The sequence below is a fragment of the Mobula hypostoma genome, chromosome 14 (genome assembly GCF_963921235.1).
Source record: "Mobula hypostoma chromosome 14, sMobHyp1.1, whole genome shotgun sequence".
In the NCBI taxonomy this organism is placed as follows: domain Eukaryota; kingdom Metazoa; phylum Chordata; class Chondrichthyes; order Myliobatiformes; family Myliobatidae; genus Mobula; species Mobula hypostoma.
In genome coordinates this window covers 62,204,097-62,222,779 of record NC_086110.1, presented here as the reverse complement: position 1 = coordinate 62,222,779, position 18,683 = coordinate 62,204,097, and the positions used below count along the sequence as shown (strand labels likewise).

Sequence of the window (18,683 nt, the reverse complement as noted above, 5' to 3'; positions counted from 1 at the left end):
ACGAAGTTGTACTATCTTGATAACATACAGTTCAAATCATATGCATGCTTAAGTCCTTAAGTATCATTGTATGCAATGTTTAAGGAGTTTGTTAAATTGCTTTCTGTAATATTGCTTGTGAGAATTATGCAATTTAAAAGATTCTCAGCTAATTTGATGACTTCATGGCTCCTGGCTGAACTGACATGTGGCAGTAGTAAACATCATAGAAAAAGTTAGTTTCATTGCAATCAAAGACAAAGTCCAAGTTGAGTTTATTGTCATATGCACACGAAGATACATGGACAGGTGCAATGAAAAACTTATTTGCAGCAACATCACAGGCACATAAAAAAACATAAATTAAAAATTTTTACAAGAAAGTACACAATTAAAACAAAAAAAAATCAATTTTAGGGCAAAGTGATCAGAATGTGCTAAACTGTAGTGATTAGGGGTTTATACATTTGTTCAAGAACCAAATGGTTCTTGAAAGGAAGTAACTGTTCTTGAACCGGATGGTGTGGGACTACAGGCTTCTGTGTTTCCTGCCCAGTGGCAGGTACATGAAAATAGCATAAACTGGATGGTGAGAATCTTCGGTGATAGATGATGCGTTCTTAAGCAACACCTCCTATAGATACCAATCACAAACAAGAGAAAATCTGCAGATGCTGGAAATTCAAGCAACTTACACAAAATGTTGGAGGAAGTCAGCAGGCCAGGTAGCATCTATGGAAAACAGTACAGTTGATGTTTTGGGCCGAGACATCAACTATACTCTATTCCATAGATGCTGCCTTGCCTGCTGAGTTTTACCAGCATTATGTGTGTGTTCCTCCTATAAAAACTACTGATGGTGGGGTTGGGGGGGGGGGGGGATATGCCTGTGATCTACTGGGTTGAGTCCACAACTCTCTGCACCTTCTTTTGTTCCTGCACATTCAGACTGCCGCACCAGACCATGACACAAACAGTCAGGATACATTCAACACTATATTTCAAAATTCAAGATTTTTTACTCTTCAGTCCATGAGTACAAGGAGAATGAAATAATTGCTTCTCAGATCCAATGAAGCATAAAAAGCACAATAAACATAAAGAACACAATAATAAACAAAAACAAAATATAAAAAGCAATCCAATCAATCACAATGTATGAGTGTGGTCGTACATTTGCTGAAGCTTGAGTATGCAATGACAAGACAAACCTCCTTAACTTCCTAAAGATGATGGCACACCTTCCTTGTGATTGCAACCATATATTGGACCAGGACAGGTATCAATACAAACTTAAAGACTGCCTGCTTTAGCAAACTTCCCCATTAACTTCTTGCAAGTAATTTTCATAGTAATTCTAAATTATACACGCACTTCAAATGGGAAACACATTTTGTAAAGTGACTTTGCTATTTGAACGTCATCAGAGGTAAGTTTCAACAAGAACTTTGCTTTCTGATTATACATTGAGTTTCCATCACCTCCAATACAAAATTAGAGTGATAGAGTCAGCACAGAATGCCTACAGGATGGCTTTTTGGAGCAACTTGTCCAGAAGCCCACCAGGGGACCGGCTGTTTTGGATTGGGTGCTGTGTAACGAACCTGAGGCGATTAGGGAGCTGGAGGTAATGGAACCTCTTGGAAGTAGTGATCATAATATGATTGAGTTTTTTTCAAATTTGAAAAGGAGAAGCTGGTATCAGGTGTATCGATATTTCAGTGGAACAGGGGAAATTACAGTGGTATGAGAGAGGAACTGGCCCAAGTCAATTGGAAAAGTAAACTAAATGGAGGGACGGCAGAGCAGAATTGGATGAAATTCCTACAAGAAATAAGGAAAATGCAGTAAAAATATATTCCAAGAAAAAAGAAAATTATGAATGGAAAAATGGCACAAATGTGGCTAGCGAGAGAGGTTAAGGCAAAAATAAAAGCAGAAGAAATGGCGTACAAGGAAGCAAAAATTAGTGGGAAAAATGAGGACTGGAAGACCTTCAAAAACTTACAGAAAGAAACTAAGAAAGTCATTAGGAAAGAAAAGATGAATTATGAAAGGAAGTTGGCGATTGACATAAAAAAGGATACTAAGAGTTTTTTTTAAATATATGAAGAGTAAAAGAGTGACAAGGGTAGATATGGGACCGATTGAAAATGATGCTGGAGTAATTATAATGGATAACAAAGAGATGGCAGAGGAACTGAATGAGTATTTTGCATCAGTCTTCACAGTGGAAGACATGAGCAATATACCTGATAGCCAGAGGTATCAGGGAATAGAATTAGGTACAGTCAAGATAACTAGAGAGAAAGTGCTTGGGAAGCTAAGTGGACTAAGAATAGATAAGTCTCCTGGCCCGGATGAGGTGCACCCAAGGGTTCTGAAGGAGGTGGCTTTGGAGATTGTGGAAGCATTGGAAATGATCTTTCAGGAGTCAATAGACTCTGGCATGGTTCCGGAGGACTGGAAGGTCGCAAATGTAGTTCCGCTATTTCAGAAAGGAAGGAGGCAGCAAAAAGAAAATTACAGATCTGTTAGTCTGATATCAGTGGTTGGAAAGATATTGGAGTCAATCCTCAAGGACGAGGTTATGAAATACCTCGAGGTGCATGACAAGATAGGCCGAAGCCAGCATGGTTTCATGAAGGGAAGATCCTGCCTTACCAATTTATTGGAATTTTTTGAGGTAATCTCGAATAAGATTGACAAGGGAGAGGCTGTGGATGTTGTGTATTTGGATTTTCAAAAGGCCTTCCATAAGGTGCCGCATATGAGGCTGCTTAATAAGATGAGAGCCCATGGAATTATAGGAAAGATATTGAAATGGGTGGAGCATTGGCTGATAGGCAGAAAGCAAAGGGTGGGAATAAAGGGATCCTATTCTGATTGGCTGCCGGTTACTAGTGGTGTTCCGCAGGGGTCGGTGTTGGGGCCGCTTCTTTTTACGATGTATATCGATGATTTGGATTATGGATTAAATGGTTTTGTGGCCAAGTTTGCGGATGACACCAAGATAGGTGGAGGAGCAGGAAATGTTGTAGAAATGGAAAGGTTGCAGAGAGACTTAGTCAGTTTAGGACAGTGGGCAAAGAAATGGCAGATGAGATACAACGTTGACAAATGCACGGTTGTACATTTCGGAAGAAGAAATAATCAGGCAGATTATTATTTAGATGGGGAGAAAATTCAAAAATCGGAAGTGCAAAGGGCCTTGGGGGTCCTCGTGCAGGATACCCTAAAGGTTAACCACCAAGTTGGATTGGCGGTAAGGAAAGCGAATGCTATGTTGGCACTCATTTCAAGAGGAATAGTGTATAAGAGTAAGGAGGTGTTGATGAGGCTCTATGGGGCATTAGTGAGACCTCATTTGGAATACTGTGTGCAGTTTTGGGCCCCCTATCTTAGAAAGGATATACTGATGTTGCAGAGAGTTCAGAGAAGATTTACGAGGATGATTCCTGCAATGCAGGGGCTAACATATGAGGAGCGTCTGTCGGCTCTTGGATTGTATTCATTAGAGTATAGAAGAATGAGAGGAGATCTCATAGAAACGTTTCAGATGTTGAAAGGGTTGGACAGAGTAGATGTGGGAAGGTTGTTTCCCTTGGTGGGTGAGTCCAGGACAAGAGGCCATAGTCTTAGAATTAGAGGGTACCCAGTAAAAACAGAGATGAGGAGAAATTTTTTTAGCCAGAGGGTCGTGGATTTGTGGAATTCGTTGCCACGTATGGCTGTGGAGACCCGATCATTGAGGGTGTTTAAGGAGATTGACAGGTATCTAATTAGTCAGGGTATCAAGGGATATGGGGAAAAAGCCGGAAATTGGAACTAGATGAGTGAATAGTTTAGCTCATGGGGGAGCTGCAGAGCAGACTCGATGGGCCGAATGGCCTACTTCTGCTCTTTTGTCTTGTGATCTTGTGAACAGGGTTTGCAGCCAACTCATCCATGCCAACCAAGGTGCCTACCTGAGCTAGTTCCACTTGCTTGTGTTTGGCCCATATCATTTTAAACTTTACCTATACATGTACCTGTCCAAATGTCTTTTAAATATTGTAATTGAAATCACCTCTGGCACTTCCACTGGCAGCTCGTTCCATATGCCAACTAGCCTCTGTAGAAAAAGTTGCCCTTCATATCCCCTTTAAACCTTTCCACTCTCACCTTAAATCTATGCTCTCTTTGTTTTAGAGTTTCCTATCCTGGGAATAGGACTGTCTGTGATCATCCATCTGCTTCACGATTATAAGTTTCTATAATGTCATCCTGCAGCCTCCTTCACTCCAGTCTGTCTAGTCAGTACTAGACAGCCAAGTCTTTCAGCCTCATAACACCCTAGTAAATATTTTCTTCTCCCTTTCTAGCTTTATCATGTTGTTTCTATGGTACAGCAACCAGAGATACATACATTATTGCAAGTGAAACCTCACTATGCCCAATGTGCTGGAAAGCTCTGACTTTTGCTGCTAGTCTTGACTGGTGCTCTGCTGCTGAAAACAAAATCCTGTATTTTTGCACTTCAGTACTTCCATGGAAGCCTGGACATCCTGAAAAAGTTGGAAGATTCGACAACACCAAGACAAGTGGTTAAGACCAATCTCGGTAGGATTCAAGGGCATCACACTACAGTAATCACCTCTTCACTCCAGCATGAGGAAAAGACATTGCACAGAATCCCAGACCCAATGGGAGCTGGTGAGCAAAGGGAGAGTGCCTTTTCCAAGATATGATTTTGTATTAGTGTTTGTAGGCATTTTAGTCAACTCTTAGTGCTCAAATTTCAACACTTCTCATTTTAATTACTTCCTTCAAGAATTTATAAATTTTAATGCCCCTAATTTCTACCAGAGATCATAAGACACAGAAACAGAATTAGGCCATTTGGCCCATCTAGTCTGCTCCACCACCTACCATGACTTATTTACTATCCCTCTCAATTCCATTCCCGTCTTCTCCCTGCAACCTCTGACAGCCTTATTAATCAAGAACCTATCAATCACTGCTTTAAATATACGCTGTCACTTGGCCTCCACACTCATCTGTGGCAATGGATTCCTCAGATTCACTACCCTCTGGCTAAAGAAATTTCTCCATCTCTGTTCTAAATCCTTTTATTCTGAGGCTGTGCCCTCTGGTGCTCGGCTCCCCCACTACAGGAAACATCTTGTCCACGTCCACGCCATCCAGGCCTTTCAAAATTCGATAGGTTTCAATGAGATTTCCACCCCGCCCCCGCCCCGCATTCTTCTAAACTGCAGCAAGTACAGCTCCAGAGCCTTCTAACGCTCCTTGTACATTAACAGAAAAACTGTGCTCCCAACTTTACTGGCTCTGGTATTATGTTCATGAATTTACTCTTAACTGCACTGCCTGATGCATTATCAAGAGCTGGACTCTGCTACTGAACTACAAACAATAAAGGACAATCAAGACATTTCTTTCACAGCCAGTTTCAAGTGTGTGCAAGCACCAGAAGAAGAGGAGCACATGCAGTGCAGAGTCACAATGGGTGGGTAGGCACTAGGGAGGAATGGGGCTTGTTTTGCTGTTGTTTATTGCTCGTTGTGCTCTGCTAAGTGAGCATGTTTATGTTATGTTGGCACCAAAAAATATGGCAACACTTGTGGGCTGTCCCGCATCACATTGTTAGGTTGTGGTGGTTGTTAATGTGAACTTCCCATTTCACTGTTTGTTTTGGTGTACCTGGATAAATAAATGAATATGCATCTGAATCTTAAATTGAGCCTTGTTATTCGTCAAGCCTTCGTGACACCATGGCTCAAACACACAAGGAATGGCTTCCATTGCTTGTACATAAAACAAAAGAATTTGAATGCAGTTGTCATGATCTTTTTGACAGAATATTTGAGGTCGTCCGCAAAGCAAGGGTAAGCTCGGCTCCAGGACCAAGCAACACCTCGTATGAAGTGTACAAGAACTGCCCCAAACTCCTGCTGCGTCTGTGGAAGATCCTGAGAATCTTCTGGAGAAGGGGGAAGATCCCAGAACAGTGGAGAGTGGCTGAAGGGGTGTGGATCCCGAAGGAGGAAAATGCCACCCAGACAGATCAGTTTCGCATCATCTCCCTGCTGTGTGTCGAGGCGAAGATCTTCTTCAGTGCAGTTTCCAACCGGTTGTGCACCTACCTAGCAAAGAACACCTATATTGATACATCAGTCCAGAAGGGTGGCATTTCAGGGATGCTGGGCTGTCTGGCGCACATCGGTGTGGTGACACAGCTCATCAGGGAGGCCAGAGAGAACAAGGGTAACCTGTCAGTGTTGTGGCTCGACCTGGCAAATGCATATGGCTCCATTCCGCACAAGCTGGTGCAGCTCACACTGACCAAATATCACGTCCCCAGCAGAATCAGAGACCTTATCGCTGATTATTACAGCAACTTCAGGATGAGGGTCTCTTCAGGAGCAATTACATCAACCTGGCACAAGGTGGAGGTCGGCATCATCACAGGGCGCACTATCTCAGTGACACTGTTCTCCCTAGCCATGAACATGCTCACTAAGTCTGCTGAACCAGAGTCCAGAGGGCCCAGAATGAATTCCGCTCAACGGCAACCACCTATCAGGGCATTCATGGATGACCTCACAGTCACCACAGAATCAGTCCCAGGCTGCCGGAGGATTCTGCAAGGGCTCGAAAAGCTGGTGGAGTGGGCATGGATGCGTGTCAAACCTGCCAAATCAAGATCAATGGTGCTGAGGAAAAGGAAGGTGGAGAACAAGTTCCGATTCAGCATTGCAGGCACAGCCATCCCAACCATCACAGAAAAGCCAGTCAAGAGCTTAGGCAAAGTTTTTGACAGCTCTTTAAGGGACACAACATCCGTTCAGGCAACCTGCACCGAGTTGGATGGCTGGCTGAAATCTGTGGACAAGTCTGGCCTACCTGGGAAGTTTAAAGCCTGGGTGTATCAGCATGGCATTCTTCCCAGAATTCTGTGGCCCCTCCTCGTCTATGCAGTTCCGATCTCGACAGTCGAAACCTTAGAGGAGAGGGTTAGCAACCACCTCAGGAGATGACTGGGGCTGCCAAAGAGCCTGAGCAGCATCGCACTCTATGGACACCACAACAAACTGCAACTGCCCTTCAAATCCTTGGAGGAAGAATTCAAGGTAACAAGAGCCAGAGAAGTGCTACAGTATAGGGACTCAAGTGACCCGAAGGTGGCTAGAGCAGGGATCCAAGTAAGTACTGGCAGGAACTGGAGGGTAGAGGAAGCTGTTCAGGAGGCAGAGGCGAGGCTGCATCACAGGAGGCTGGTGGGAGTGGTCACACAAGGCCGAGCTGGGCTAGGATCTTTTCCAACTCCCCAAATGGACACCAGAGGGAAGGAAAGGCGTCGTCTAGTTCAGGAGGAGGTGACAGCAGTAGTGGAGGAGATGAGAGCCTGCAAGGCGGTGGGAATGAAGCAACAGAGAGCTTGGACAAGATGGGAGAATGCGGTTGAGAGGAAAGTGACCTGGGCTGATCTTTGGAAAGCCGAACCACACCGCATCCAATTTCTCATCCAGGCAGTGTACCATGTGCTTCCAAGCCCATCAAACCTGCACACATGGGGCAAAGCAGAGTCATCTGCGTGCCCACTGTGCTCCAAGCGAGGAACCCTGGAGCACATCCTCAGCGGCTGTGCAAGGGCACTTAGTGAGGGACGGTACAGGTGGAGGCATGATCAGGTCCTGAAGATCATCGCTGAAGCCGTCAGCACAGGAGTTGAGTGGGCGAAGCGGTCCCGACCCTCCAAGCAGACCATTGCCTTTGTCAGAGCTGGGGAGCAGCCAATACCTGCCAAAAGAACATCTGCAGGCATTCTGACCTCTGCAAGGGACTGGCAGCTGTTGGTGGACCTCGAAGGGCAGCTGCAGTTCCCCAACCATATCGCAGCCACCACCCTACGACCAGACATTGTCCTAGTGTCTGAGTCTACTAAGCAAGTGGTGCTGCTGGAGCTGACAGTCCCATGGGAAGATAGCTTTTAGGAGGCCTTTGAAAGGAAGCTCTCCAAGTACACAGGACTGGTCAGCGGGCTGGATGGAGAGCGAGGTGTCTCCCAGTGGAGGTTGCTTGTAGGGGATTTGCAGCCCGTTCCTTAGTTAGAGCCTTCAGCATTTTGGGCATCGAGGGAGAGAGGAAGAGGAGAGCCATCCGCAGTACCACCGATGCGGCAGAGAGGGCCTCAAGATGGCTGTGGCTCAAAAGAGGGGAGTCATGAAGTCATAAGTAGCTAGCCATCTGGACACAAGCTGGGGTCTGATCAGCCCCGGCTGGGTCACCTGGAGGAGGTTGTATGATGTTGAAAGACCCGAAACACCCGATGATTCCAGGAACATCACTGAAGATGTGTCCGGAAGCATCAATAGATGTATGTACACAGTGGAACTATCATAAAGACAATCAGGGCCTCAATTGTATAGGGATTGATGAATAACTTGTATGCATTACACAACTACTGTTCTTGTTAACTACATTCCTATAACCTATAACCTGTATATGTTTATATGGTTATTCATCAGAGTAGCAATTCTCGAATTAACTATTTTTAACAATTAGCCTCTCTTCATTTTTAACAAGCAGAAACCCAGAGACACCACAAGTTGTTTTGAAAATCAACAAACAACTGTATTGATTGGTGAAAGAGATTCAGGGCTGAAGAAGGGGGAGCCTGATAGGAGAGAACAGAAGGCCATGGAAGAAAGAAAAGGGGGAAGGACACCAAAGGAAAGCAATGAGCAGGCAAGGAGATAAGGTGAGAGAGGGAAAAGGGGATGGGGAATGGTGGGGAACATTACCGAAAGTTCTAAGTATCAATGTTCCTGACATCAAGTTGGAGGCTACCAGATGGAATATAGGGTGTTGTTCCTCCAACCTGAGCGTAGCCTCATCGTGACAGTAGAGGAGGTCATGGATTGACATATCGGAATCGGAATGGAAATGGGAAGTGCAATTAAAATGGATGGCCACTGGGAGATCTTGCTTCCTCTGGTCGACAGCATAGGTGCACAGCAAAACGGTCTCCCAATCTACTCGAGTCTCACCGATATACAGGAGGCCACTCCAGGAGCACTGATCACAGTATATGACACCAGCAGACTCACAGGTGAAATGTTGCCTCACCCAATCTACATCAGGGTTCACTGATGTAAAGCAGGCCACACTGAGAGCATTGCATAAAATAGATGACCCCAATACCCTCGTAGGTGATGTATCACCTCACCTACAATGATTATTTGGGTTCATGAATGGTGGTGAGGGAGAAGGTATAGGGACTGGTGTAGCACTTGTCCTGCTTGCAGGGATAAGTGCCAGGAGGGAGATCGTTGGAGAGAGACAAATGAACAAGGTGATTACGTAGAGAGCAATCCCTACGGGAAGTAGAGAGTGGAAGAAGAAGGAGAGATGTTCTTAATGGTAGGATCCTGTTGTAAATGGTGGAAGTTACAAAGAATGAGTTATTTACAGATATAGCACAGAACAGGCTGTTCCGGTCCAACATGTGCGCTGCCCAGCAACCCATTTATTTATCTATAACCTAACCACAGGACAATTTACAATGACCAATTACCCTACTAACTGGTATGTTTTTAGACTACGGGAGGAAACCAGAGCACCCAGAGGAAACACACATGGTCACAGAAAGAATATATTAACTCCAACACACTGAGCTAACTGCTACGCTGCTGTGGTGCCAGTGTGCTGGATCTGTGGCTCGTGGGATTGTAGGTAAGGACAAGGGAAACTATATTCCTGCTATAACAGAGGGATGATGGAGTGAGGATACATGTGCCATCACATGCCAGATTCTATTAATCCATGTGCAGATTCTCTGGGATTCATCTGCAAGTCATCCAGCGGTTCTAGGTCAGAAGATTGGCCTTGGGCAGTCAGCCCTGTAGAGGGGGAAAGAGGCTGCAATTCCTGGACAGCCTCAAAATGGAGGAAGCAAGCAGCTGGTAATTGGAGAGTCAGGTGAAAACCATAGGGGTAAGTAGAACAAAGGAACTAAGAATAAAGGAGGCGAGTGAAGGAAGGGCAAGCTGTTTAGGGCATGAGTGGGTGGGTGGTGGACCGTGAGCATAACGGCAAAGGAGAAATGTGGAATGAAACCAGACATAGAGAGTGATTAGGGGCCTGAGGACAGGAAGAAATCAGAGTTGAGGGAATTGGAAAGAAGGAGAGGATTGAAGGGAGAAGAGGAGGGTGAAGTTCAAGCCTGCAAGATTACAAATCTGTATTCACCTATACACAGAGTTTATGGTCTCCAATTGCATTGAATCTTCTTGCCATTGGATAAGTGCATCAATAACTCAAAAGTCCATCAAAGCTGATGTACAACAACCACCGCATCCAAAAAAAAATTCATACATTAGTATCTTCTTGTTCTCAAAACTTTCAGCCTCCATCCTATGGGAATGCCTGAAAAGAACAGTTATACATGGATAAGAGCAAGAGGCATGGCTGCAAAGGCAAACAGAAATCACCGTGACACTTACAAAAAAAAATCACCATATTCCACCAACAGAAACTTGCATTTGCAAATCTCGATGTCAAAACATGCCCAAAGAGATCATCAAAATGTTAGATCAAGCCCCTCAAAAGCTTTTAGTGGCCAACGGCTCTTGTTAAATAAATATTACCTCGCTGCTAAATAAATATTCATTTCTTTTTAATTTGAGAATTGCTTATTGCAGTCTGGTGTCAGGAAGAAAAAAGAAACACAATAATATGTAATACAATTAGTAAGGTATCAGGGCGAGCAAGCTAAATTAGTACCAGGAGATGTCATAATTAACAATGCTGCTGTTGCTGCAACTGACCATATTAATTCAGCATCCTTTCTGGTTCATTTCACCTTCAGTTTCACTAATAAAATGAGCAACGAGTCCTCCCTTTGCTTTGTTTTCAATTTCTGGAAAATACAGTCAAGGTCACATTTATTTTTGTACCTAAATGCTGTTACAACACGGGGGTGGCCACAGGCATTCCTTGCCCACTGTACGGCAAAAGAAAATTCTAAATTTTGAAGATTTCAAGGTACATTGGTAATCAATTCACAAGAAATATCCTCAGATATCTACAGCGACTTGAACTAAAGATTGAGCAACACACACAAAATGTTGGAGGAACTCAGCAGGTCAGGCAGCATCTATGGAGAGGAATAAACAAGTGACACTTTGGGCCAAGACATCAGGACTGCTGGAAGTTTAACAATCTTTTAATGGAACAATTGAGCTTAAGCTTCTGCCACTAAAAAATAAGGTATATGCATCAAGGTTTATTTTTTTCTATAGATACTGCCTGGCCTGCTGTATTCCTGCAGTATTTTGTGTGTGTTGCTTATGCATCAATACTTCACTTGCCTGAAAATAATAACAGGCAAATTATTAATAGACCTTTATTTTTGATAGGAAAATGAAACATATTCAGATGATTTTCAGAAAACTTCAATCTTTGAGGAAGAGAATATGAGCTTTAAGTTGTGTGTTTCTTACATCCCCCTACTAATACTCACTTTGGTCTCTATTTCTGGATTCTCACATTGTTCCAACAAAATTTAACCAATATGAAGAAGATTATCTCATCTTCCAACAGTATCACATGGCAGGCTCCCGAATTTAACAATGATTGACAATTTCAGATAAACAACAAATCCTAGTCTTTTACAATCCCAACATTCCTGACAACCAGTTTTTTTTTAAATTATCTTCTGGTAGCTCATCTGCTTCCACTTACACCTGCTCTACACTTTGTTTTGTTATTCACCATTCCTCATTGACCCCCGTCCCACCTTCTAGTAATACCCTTTGTTTTTTATTTGCTACAGACCTTCTGTTCCCCCTACTGTAAATTTCATTCATCTCCAGCTATGTGGTTCTGATGACTGGGCATTGATCAGAAACATTACAATTGTTCCTCTTTCACCAGATGCTGCCTAATCCGCTCAGCTTTTCTAATATTCTTTTATTTGAGATTATCAAAAGTTAACATTCAAAGTTCTAAACCTACCAATCAACAATAGTTAACAACTCAGATTTTCATGACTCTAAAGCTTTCAAAGTTCCCTTATTATTCCATGGGGTACATATCATGAGAACTTTTCCTTTAATCACACTGTGAAAAATTTCAGAAAAAAGTGATAGCAACCAATAAAGGTACTCCTGGGTAGGAGGATAAACCACATCTGGCTGTGGAGCATTTGCTTTGGGTAATGAGGTAACCATTAACCACAGCTACCTCCAGGTGACCTTTAGGCAAGGTGTTGCACCTGTTAGCCTCCCTACTTCTGTTACAGTGAAGCCACAGAATGCAGGTGGTGGATGAAGCAGAAGGCACGTTGTGAGTAACACAATCGATGGTTCCTGCTTCTCAGACGCTGAGCAGAAGATCCTTTTAATAGGGCAATGTTCAGGGTCACCTGCCTTGTAAAGACACTGCATCGGAAGCAAGCAAGGGGAAGCTACTTCTTGTATCTTATCCCTAGTACAACCAACCAGGGTTAACACATACACAAATGTAAAAGACAACAGCGTAAATGGCAGCCCACTTCTAAATAGTGCGGACACCTCGTTCGGTACAGGGTATCATGTAAACAGACAGGTGAGCCCGGATCGTCATACCACTACTGTCTGCAAGAACAAGAGACTGTGAATTGCCACTTGGAATGTTCGAACCCTGCACCGAGCTGGTAAGCTAGAAAACATAAAATTAGAAATGAAGAGGCCAGAAGTCAGTATCCTAGGCCTAAGTGAAATAAGATGGAAAGGCACTGGAGTATTCCAATCAGACGACTACAAAATGATATACTCTGGTGGAGATAAACATGAAAAGGGTGTTGCAATCATCCTGGACAAAGAAACATCCAACAGCCCGCTAGGATACTGGCATATCTCAGACAGAATGATGCTAATCAAACTAAAAAGACAACAAAACAACATCTCTATCATCCAAGTATATGCACCCACAATGGCAAGCTCAGAGGAAGAAACTGATGCCTTCTACCACTCCTTAGACAAAGCACTAGAAGAATGCAAATCACAAGAAGCCATCATAGTCATGGGCGACTTCAATGCAAAAGTTGGTGAGGGAAGAGAAGACCATATTGTTGGAGACCATGGATTGGGGGAAAGAAATGAAAGAGGAGAAGAGCCTATATCATGGTGTAAAACAAACAATCAGATAATCACCAACACTTGGTTTGAACAACATCCAAGAAGGAAATGGACATGGAGGAGCCCAGATGGGAACAACAAAAATCAAATCGACTACATAACAATCAATAACAGATTCAAAAACTCGATAACACAATCTAAAAGCTACCCTGGACCAGACTGTGGAAGTGACCACATACCAGTCATTAGCAAAATGAAAATAAAGATGAGAAAATTAAAGAAACCAAAAAGAGCAGAACCACTGGATTATCAACAACTACAAAACAACCCTCATCTGAAAATAGAATACACAACCAAGGTGAAAAACCATTTTCAATTGCTGCAGGATGAAGGAGGCAAATCTTCCTGGGACATACTGAAGGAATCCATGGTTGTAGCTGCAAAAGAAACCATCCCATGAAAAGAACGGAAAAGTAAGAAGAAATGGATAACTGAAGATATAATACAATTGATGCAACAAAAACAGACTATCAAACTGATAGAAAGCGAAGAATACAAACAACTTGATAAGACAATAAAAAGAAAATGCAGAGAAGCTAAAGACAGATGGCTAAATGAGTAATGCTCAGAGATAGAAATGCTACAAACCCATAATCCTGGAACAAAGCTGATGCACAATAAGATTAAAGAACTAACGGGGAAATTACCTTGCTCAGCAAGTGGATGCATCAAGGCAAAAGATGGCAGCTTAATTACGAACAAAAAAGAAATCCTAAACAGATGGACAGAATATATAAAAGAACTTTTTGAAGACAAAAGAGGAGAAAAACAACATAAAGAAGAACCTTGAAGCATTCTAAAATCAGAAATTTGAGCAGCCATAAATAAGACAGAACATAACAGAGCAACTGGTCCAGACAACATCGATGTTGAAATGATACTGGCCTTAGAAGATTTTGGAATAGAGAAAATAACAGAAATAGCAAATGAAATCTATGATCATGGGGAGATACCTGATGATTTAAGTAAATCAGTGTTCATCACACTTCCAAAGAAAGAGGGAGCAACAGTATGTGAGTTATATCGTACAATAAGCCTGATGAGCGACGTGGCAAAAATTATTCTCAGAGTAATCACAATGAGAGCAAGATGCTGTATAAAACCAGAAATCAGTAAAGAACAATGCAGCTTTGTGGAAAACACTGGGACCAGAAATGCAATTTTCATGCTACAGATGATCTGTGAACGAGCCATCCAGGTACAAAAAGACATCTACCTATGTTTCATTGACTATACAGAAGCTTTTGACACTGTCAAACAGCAAGATCTTCTGGAAATGCTTCAAGATCTTGATATAGATGGGACAGATATACGTTTCTTAAGAAACTTATACTGGGACCAGACAGCATCCATCAGAATAGAAGGAGAATTGAGTGAGTATGTGAATATCACAAGAGGAGTCAGGCAAGGTTGTGTCTTTTCGCCAGATTTATTCAACCTGTATAGTGAAAATATCCTGAGAAGTATCAGAGATATCAAAGGATTCACAGTTGGAGGCCATAATATAAATAACATCAGATATGCTGATGACATTGTACTAATAGCTGACTCAGAAACAAAACGTCAAGAACTACTCACTATAGTGGCAGCAGAAAGTAATCACAGAGGCCTCTCAATCAACACCAAGAAGACAGAAAGCATGGTCATCTCCAGAAAGACAAACATCCCGCAATGTGTGATCAAGATCGGAAATACAAACATCAAACAAGTCAACAAATTCAAATATCTTGGCAGCCTAATAACAAGAAATGGCAGGTGCGACACAGATATCAAATACAGAATAGCAATGGCGAAAGAAGCTTTCCAAAAAATGAAGACTATATTAATAGACAGAAGGATGAGCACGTACACTAAAAACAGAATACTGCAGTGCTACATTTATTCTATCCTGACTTATGGAAGTGAATGCTGGACCATTTCTCCAGCAATGGAAAAGAGACTAGAAGCAGCTGAGTTATGGTTCTACAGGAGAATGTTAAAAATATCATGGACCACACACACATCAAATGAAGAAGTTCTCAGAAGAGGCCAAGCAGTTCGATCACTCAAACCAACAATAAGAGAAACACAACTCAGATTCCTAGGACACATCATGCAGAAAGATGAACTAGAAAAACTCATACTCTCTGGAAAGATTGAGGGGAGCAAACCTAGAGGAAGATCTCGGCTTATGTACATCAAAAGCATAGCCAGATGGCTACACATCGAGGAAATGGAAGTCATCCAAAAAACGAAGGATAGATCTATATGGAAAATCATGGTCACCAAAGACGGCATCGGATATGGTACCTAGGCAGACAGACCAATAAAGGAATGTAACAAAGTAACTAATATTTACTTGTATTGCAATAAGTAAAACAGGTTGAAGAAAATAGTTCAACATGAATTGAAAAATAATTTTTACACCTGTACATAAAGTTAATGCTTTATGTATTAACTTTGGGGAATTTAATTCTCATAAAGTTAATACATTTATAAATTTATATTTATAGCCAATACAAATATGTACAAATTATTAAGAGATGTATAAATAAATTTCATTTACGAGGAATAAAATCAAATTCTAGCACAGGGTAAGAAGCACACTGGGAATATGAAGGAAATCAATCAAGAAGATAGAGGTAAAAAATAAACAGAGATATTAATAAATATTTTGTATTGGTGTTAACAGTGGAAACTGATTTGCTTCTGGAAATTCATTTTTTCCAGGAAATTCAATTTTCTAGGAAATTAAAAAAAAGGTTTCAGTATCACTGAGTGCCAAGAAGATTGAAGTCAGCAAAAGGTAATAAAAATACTGGAAACAAATAGCACAAAATGGTTCCAAATTAATCAGTATATACACAATTAATCGGTACTGGCTCACTTTGTGCTGCGGTTTGATGTTTATTGTCCTCAGCGCTGAATATGCTTTACTATTTGTGCAATTTTATTGAGACACTCTGGCATGGAACTGGATCTGTAGGTGTGTCCTGCAGCTATCGACACAGTGCTGAACTGACTGACTGCCACGGCCATCGGATCCTGGACCAGCTTCATTCGCCTCAGGGGCTCGTGACTGTGGACTCACTTTTGAGGATTCTGCAGTCTGATATTTAATGTTCTGTGTTTTATTTGATCACTTTTTGCTGTTCGCACAATTCATTTTTTTTTCGCATGGTTGACAGTCTTGTGCGGAGTATTCTTTTAAATGTGTTCTATGATGTTTCTTTGCTTTGTGGCTGCCTGTAGGAAGATTAATTTCTAGGTCATATACCATATGCATACTTTGATATTATATGTACTTTGAACATTGGTATAATCAGTCAGTCAGTCAACGAACGACCTCTTAAGAAATAATTTTGACGGCCTAATGGGTCAAAGGAAAGGAAATATGATCCATGTAAACAATTGTGTGGATATGAGAAAAGTACAAAAACTTTATTTGCGATGTCGTAATTTGAAATACTTAAAAAGTAAGATAAGCTACTGAAAGTTACATGGCTTTCGGAGTGGGGATAAGAATCAAGAAGGATCAGAGTAAAAACAAGGAATTCTGCAGGCTTTGCTTACCTAAATTTCAGAATTTTTTGACAAAGTAAGAGTTAACAAACTGGGGAATAATTAAGCAACTGCAATCAAGGCAAAATTAGCATAATGTAAGTAGAATGCTGAAAAGCAAGGTTACGACAACAACATATCAAGAATTGGGGCTTCTGCTTTCAAGTTCCAAGATTCACAACTGTCAAAATTTTATCCATGACACCAAGGCAAGATGGGAGAAAGTAGAAACAAAGCAAACAAATGGTTTGGTTATCAAAGCGTAAGCAGCTTGAAAACTGAGTTCAGATGTATGAAATATAACAATATATTAAGGAGTGCAAAATGAAGAAATAGCAAAAAGAATACATGGAATACCAAAAGAGAAACATTCGCTTAGTTTCTTTAAAGATCTTAAAGCTTGAAACAACCAATAAATATTTTTGAAATACCATCACTGCTGTAACATATGAAATACAACAGCAAATGTGTAAACAGCAAGACCAGCCGCATAAAACAGTGGCTGGATCATTTGCTTCTTGATTGCATTAATTGATGGAAAGATATTGGCAACCAGACTGGGGTTAAACTCCCTTTCTTCAAGTTAGCATTATGGGATCTGTTATATCGACCAGAGAGATGAAGATTTCATTTTAAAACAGCCAACAATGTAGTGCTCCTCAAAATGCTCTGTTTGCAAGAAGACACTAATCATACTTGCTGCAGAGTAATCAAGACAATCTAAATTGTAACGACAAAATTTCTGGAATACTGCTTGAATATAGTCAGGAAATAATTCACCAGCAGCAGCATGGAATACATTATATTTGAAAGCACTGATTATCGAAATTATCTCCATGGCTGAACAACAGTTGGCAAATTATAGAAAAGAGTTAGAGATGTGTTTTTTTTTCTTTTTTAGCTCAACTTCCTGAATTAAGTGCACCAGTTTGATTTGTTGTACAGATTACTGATTCACTGCTGAGTGAAATGAGCTACCAATCACCGTGCAAGGAGTCACCACCTGAACTAAAATGATTAACTACAGAAGATAAATTTCTTAAATAAAATATATATTGAACAATCACTTTCATAAGATCATTTCAGGTATCAACAAGGTAGACCATAGAACACTACACCACAGTACAGACAGTTTGGTCCATGATGGCGTGCCAATCTTTTAATCTACTGCAGGACCAATCTAACCCTTCCCTCCTAATTCACATTGCGTGAAACGTAAATAAGAAAATGTCATGGGGAAAATCAGCTACTTAACCATGGCTGGAAGTGAATGTGCATTGGGAAGGGGCACATAACATTAAAGTCTGATGAGAGATAGGTAGTGAGATTTTTTTTAATCTCCAAAGCTAATCAAATTGAACAAAACTCTTCTTTTACAACCTGCCTGCCTTCCTCCAGGTTGTCTTCTTCATATAATAACAACCTTATGTGAAGTAATCTAATCTTAAATTGATTCCTGTTTTTCTCATTTCAGTTATATCAATTTACCAGAATAGAGACATAGCAGACTGCAGAAGGTGGAATCTGGAGCAACACAATCTTCTAGAAGAAGTCAGTGGGTCAAGCAACATCAGTGGGAAGAAAGAGACTGTTGACATTTTGAATCAAAGCCCTGGATCAGGACTGAGAGTGGAGAGGTGAGATGGCCATCACAGAGAGGAGGAGAGCGGCAAGAAAGGGCTCCAGGTTGACTGGTGGACCAAGGAGCTTAGTAAGTTGACAGGCAGGTTGTACAGGTGAACACCGGGTGGAGTTGGAAGACTGTAACAGATGAATGATAGACGGAAATACACAAAGAGAGAAAAGAAAAACCAAAAAAAACACAACAGATGGAACAAGGTGGGAATTATGAAGACAAAAGACAGCTGCTGGAGAGAGATAAACAGGAACAATCATGCTGAATTCTGATAATTAAAGGAAGCTAGATTGGGAACCATTAGTTGAAAAGAAATGATTATATCATCCTTTCTCATTTCATCC

General features: G+C 41.5%; 1 protein-coding gene and 1 pseudogene across 6 annotated transcripts in view; one reads left to right on the top strand and one right to left on the bottom strand.

Annotated features, from left to right (window-relative positions):
• Positions 1-18,683, bottom strand: part of wwox (WW domain containing oxidoreductase) — a 1,184,285-nt gene that overhangs the window by 1,102,164 nt on the left and 63,438 nt on the right. The gene's annotated exons all lie outside the window — the stretch shown is intronic.
• On the top strand, positions 5,754-8,131 carry LOC134356574 (uncharacterized; annotated as a pseudogene).